This window comes from Sphaeramia orbicularis, chromosome 13 (assembly GCF_902148855.1).
Source record: "Sphaeramia orbicularis chromosome 13, fSphaOr1.1, whole genome shotgun sequence".
In the NCBI taxonomy this organism is placed as follows: domain Eukaryota; kingdom Metazoa; phylum Chordata; class Actinopteri; order Kurtiformes; family Apogonidae; genus Sphaeramia; species Sphaeramia orbicularis.
In genome coordinates, this window is record NC_043969.1 from 46,699,055 (window position 1) to 46,704,808 (window position 5,754).

Genomic DNA, 5,754 nt, shown 5'->3' on the forward strand with positions numbered 1-5,754 from the left:
AGAGGAGAGAGGGAGAAGAGGAGAGGAAGAAGGAGAGAGGAGGGAGGAGAGGAGAGGAAGAAGGAGAGAGGAGAGGAGAGGAGAGGAGAGGAGGAGAGGAGAGGAGAGGAGAGGAGAGGAGAGGAGAGGAGAGGAGAGGAAGAAGGAGAGAGGAGGGGAGAGGAGGACGGAGAGTGGAGAGGAGAGGAGAGGGGAGGGGAGGAGAGAGGGAGAGAGGAGAGGAGAGGAAGGAGAGAAGAGGAGGAGAGAGAGGAGAGGAGAGGGGAGGGGAGGAGAGGGAGAGAGAGAGGAGAGGAAGGAGAGAGGAGGGGGGAGGGAGAGGAGAAGAGAGGAGAAAGGAAAGGGGGGGAGGGAAGGAGAGAAGAGGAGAGGAAGAGGGAGAGAGAGAGAGGGAGAGTTGAAGATAAGATCAGATAATTTAAGACAAGCTTTAACTTAAATCATCTGATCCAAGACAGAAGAAGATCATTAAAATAATTGAACATATGATAGAAGTGTATTTTTTCCACTGTGGGTAAACGTCACAGTAAAAGACCAGTTCACAGAAGCAGATTCTGTTCATCACAGCCTTAAAGCTGATGCAGAAAAACTAAAATGACCCGTTTAATCAGAGTGCATCAGGTCTGTGACACAAACATGGGTCATGTTGGGTTTTTTTGCACCACAGAGCTCATACAGTTTATTTTTATCATTGGCTGATAAAAACCATCTGAAACCATCTCGGCCTGACAGAGGAAGTCACTGGTGGAAAAGCAGAAGTGGCGGCCGTTAAAACACACATTATGGGACACTCGAACGTCTGATTCTGCATTTCCAGGCCAATGAAACTACCACCGATGTAACCTCCACTGTGGCGTCCCAGGCTCTGCACAACTATTTTTACTGCAGCAGTTTTTTCACACAAACAGGCATTTTTTCACGCCATGTCACGTGACCTGTGAGTAAACTCGCTATACATAGTGAGTAAGCGCTAACCTCGGCCACCGCGCACTTAGTCAGCGCTCAGTTATTTTAACCGTTAAGTGGAAAAAAAACCTCGTCTACGCGGCGAGGACACGAACCAGAACGTGCTCGGCTTTCGGTGGTGACGGCGGGTGGATCGAAGTCCAGAAGGCCGAGCGGCAAACGAGGAACAAACATAACGTCGCTGTCGGGCGGAAACCTCTTATGTCCGAAATGGTTATTTTTCAGGAAACTGGAAAAAACGCTGAATATTCTGAATAAATGAATGGAGTTAAGAGATGAACTGGAAAGAATCTAAATCTGACCAAGTGTGTTTTTCTCATTTCTAGTCCAAATATCTCATCACACTTAAAATAAGACAGAATCACCTAAAGAGGAACTTTCCAGTGAGATATAAGAACTTATTTTTAGACAATAGATCTGGAAAATCTTATTTCAAGAAATCTTACCAAGATAATTTTCACTTGTTCCATTGGCAGATTTTTTGGTTTAATTCAAGTAAAAAAATTTTGACTAGAAATGAGGAAAACTACACTTGGTAAGATTTGGAAGTTTGCAGTGTGTAGACCCAGCTGTTTTCAATACTTTTCATTCATTACATATTCTAAAATTGTCAGGAAATATGATGTTTATAAACTATATGGACAAAGTATTGGGACACATCATGTCTACAGCTGTAACATGTCCTGTTCATGATGATTTAGATAAAAACATCTATATTTGATTAACATAAAGGCCTGGTGTTATTTTTGTGGCAGTTCCCAAATGATTTTTTCTCATTTAACCCTTCTTTGAGTAAGTTATCACCATTTATCATAATATTATCCTTTGTATTTTACTTTTTTTCAGTGAAAATCATGTATTTTCCGATATTTAAGTCACTGATCATATCGATATCCATTAAAGTGCACGTTAAAGTTAAGGGTTATTATATCAAAAACTGAAGAAAAAGTGACTTTTTCATCAAAATCTATCATTAAAGGTGGGGTAGGAGATCCTGGAAAAATGGTTCGAGCAAGCTGTATTTTGAAAATACTCATTTCAAAAGTCCAAACCCCTTTCTTCAACCCCCCCCCCCCCCCCCGAAGCCACGCCTCCAGAGTACTGGATTGTACTGGCACAGGGAGGAGGGGGGAGGGACAAATGTCAGTTGAGTTTGATAGACAATCATTTCGATGGGCCGCTTAAAATGATTGGATGGTGTTTTTTCGGTCCCGTCCGTTCCACAGGTGACTAAAACTTTTTATTTTTGAGTTAGAGCATTTAATTAATTGGTTGCAATTGAGGTGTGAAGGGGATTTTAAGTAATATAGTAAAAAATGCTCCAGGAAAACATCTCCTACCCTACCTTTAATTCAACACAAAACAAATGTGTTACATCCACTGTCGTTGATCTAACTCCAGGGTTTTACTGGTGAATCAATGTTGTAGAAGATGACAGTGTTTCCAATGGTAACTATGGAGCCTCTGAACGTCCAAATGGGTCATATCTGATGACCATGAAAAGATGACAAACTGTACTTTACACCAATTATTTATACTTATTAAAAGGTTTAGTGGATCAGAAGTTATTAAACAGTTTAGATCAGTAGATGCTTTTGGTTACCAGAGGATGTATGAGTTTTTAGTCTTTATGGGTTAAAGTTTAATGGGAGATTGTAATGAAAGTAGATGGTTAGGTGTGGTAGAAAATATTATTTACAGTCAGAGCAGGAAAAATATTTTAGAAATTTAGAGGAAGAACATTTAAAATCATAGTCATGGATTTAAAAAAAACCCAAAAAAAAATAAAAAAACCCCAAAATCAATACTGAAATTAAAAAAAACCATCTCTGATGCATTTTGGAGATAATAATAACAATTTAAACCAAACGAACTAATGCAATGATATTTATCCCAATATAATACAATATTATTGTTTTGTTAGAAAAGAAACACCTGAATTCAACGTGTCCATGTACTTTTGTCATATAGTGATATTATGTAGGCAGGAACAATACAAAAAAATAGCATGACTTACAGAAGTACATGTACAAAAAATAATGTGGAAATTTACCAAATCCCACCTACCAAAGGTTTTTTTTTATCTGCACTTAAATTCCACTTAAGTAATGAGTTCAGGTCCTTGTGTAAATAATTCTAATTTTGTTCTGTTTTGTTTTTCTTGATAAAAGTTTGAAGGTACCATCTTTATTCAGTTGTTTTTAATTTGGTAGTGGATTGTGTTGTTATTTATCTATTTTATTTATTATTTTTGTTGTTTTTAATTGTATGGCTTTTTAATCTATTCTTGTATTTATTCTTTTATTTGGGTTTTATTTATTCTTCTGTATAGCACTTTTTCTTTTCGTACAGTTTCTAGTCTTTAAATCTATTTCTGCGTTTTATTCTTCTATTTTGGTTTGAATTATTCTTCTGTACTGCACTTTGGTCCACTGCAGTGTTTTAAAGTGCTTTACAAATAAAGTTGGATTGGATAAAAATGAAGCAATAACTGAAACCGTATCAGAGTGAGGATGAATGAGACATTAACTGAACGATGCAGCGTTGCACACGTCGGACCACAGAGCGCTGTTTGTGCGCAGAATGTGGTCAGACTGGAGTTTCAGGACGGCCCAGTTGCCCGGCAGCAGACAGCATTGTCACGGTAACAGCCTCTTCCTGCCCTCCTCCTCCTCTCCTCCTCCTCCTCCTCCCAGCCCGCCTCGCGCGCTTTTACCTTATAAGGCAACGCACTTAAAGCCCGTCAAGGTGACAGCGGTGATGTAACAGAGCAGCAGGTGTCGGCCCTGCGACGCCAACAGACGCACGACCACAGGACGGACACGCATCCACAACCAACGCAGACCTGGATCAGGACGATGCTTTAAAGGTATGTGAGCGTCCGACCTCCAGCGCTGGAATGTGAAACACGACACCCCCACCCCCCACCCCACCCCCTGCCGGCGTCTTCTTCTTCTACAACATAAAGATGGATGTGCAGAAAAAACAGGAAGTATCACGACACGTTAACATAAAGAAGCGCGAAGGAGTCGAATTGAGTCAAAAGGTGCGACGCCTCCTGACTTCCTGCCTCTGAACAGGAGGCTGAGGTCAAACGCTGTGTCAACAACTGGGTGTATGTGCACATGGAGGCGTCTCTGCGTGTCCTCAGACGCCCTTAAGCGGACAATTTTAATACACGACGTCGCTCAATGTCAGCAGTTTACAGGAAATCAAACCCAAGACTCAGAGCGACATCGAGTCACAACGAGGAAAAGAAGTAGAGGACGGTTGAAGAAAGCCTGTCAGACCTGTGGAACTAAAGGGTTAACACACACAGAAAAACTACAACTGACGTTATGCACATGAACCTGATGAAAAAGAGATGCTTATCGACACAATTTAGAACCGTATTCCTGTTTGGGACTCACAGCAGAAGAAATAAGACGCTGTTATTAAAAGACAGATTAAAACTGCCCAAAATGACTGTTATAGGGACAGGTGAATGGAGACGCTTAATGAAAAAAATCCCAATAATATATAAAGATAATTATCATAACTGACGGATCATCCTTTCTTTTCAGTTTAAAGACTTATTTTTGATCCAAGTGAAAGTTAATTTACTGTTAAATTGTTCGTAAAAGAAGAAAACAGAAAAAGGAGAAAAATGCTGAATGAAAAACCCCATTGCAAAAATGCAGAATGGTGTAAAAGATGAAAAACAAACTGCAGAAATCCAGCATCTTTTCACATCAATCCTAAATGTAAATGAACACGTAAATGATGTTATTTCTGCTTGTTTCATTCAGCTGCTTTAATGCAGGTGAATGTAGACAATTAATGAAAATAATCACAATATGACAAAGCTAAATATAGATAATTATCAACATTTCTTTTCAGTTTAAAGGCTGATTTTTGGTCCCAAGTGAAAGTTTTACTGTTAAATTAGCCATAAAAGAAGAAACAAGATAAAAGGAAAAGATAAAAAGCTAATATGCAAATGCAACAAAGAAAACACAGTTAAAACAGAGAAAGTGTCATAAAAGACAAGAGACTGAACATCAGTCATTAACGCTGACAGCAGGAGGACATCATGGTCCTAACTGCAGACCGGTGGGGTGGGGGTAGGGGTGCAGGGGGGTGCAGGGGGGTTTGGGTTCCTTCCTGGTGCTGGGTGTCATTAGCAGAGGAGGAAGGAGAACTCGTAAAGAGGCCGAAAAGGTCCAGACCCGACCGGTACAAGGAGCGGCGCTTTGTTTGTTCCTCTGTTTCCGCTTGTTGATGACCCGTAAAAACACACAGCCCCCCCCCCCCCACCCACACATTCCAGAACCCCCCCAACACAACCCCCCGGTCCCAGAGGACGACTCTGACCGGCGGATGCACAAACAGAACGGACACAGGAAAATCACCACGACAACCAACGCCAATCAAACAATATCATTATTATTTTATTCTTATTGTTGTTGTTGTTATTGTTATTATTATTATTATTATTAGTGTGTTGACCCGTGTGGATCCACTGGTTCTAGATGCATTAGTCTCTGCTGTTGTATTTGTGCATGCTGTACCACATTTGTCCAGCAGTCACCGCCAAAGTATTCTGGCCATAGCAACGTGATTATAATTGCTATGGATATTCCAAAATTATTAATATCTCCCAAAATATTAGTCCAATCAACTTGGGTTTTCACTAGTCTGTTCTTTGACCAAAAATACATAAGTCTGACCAACAGCAGCAGTCAGCTCTGTACGGATTTTGCGTGAATCCCGAGACACCACACACACACAACACACAGAGGGCACTTG

General features: G+C 40.6%; 1 pseudogene; it reads right to left on the reverse strand.

The window, feature by feature from the left end:
• Positions 1–3,568: 3,568 nt before the first annotated feature.
• The window catches only part of LOC115431161 (alpha-actinin-4-like), a 122,304-nt pseudogene continuing 120,118 nt past the window's right edge, over positions 3,569–5,754 (reverse strand).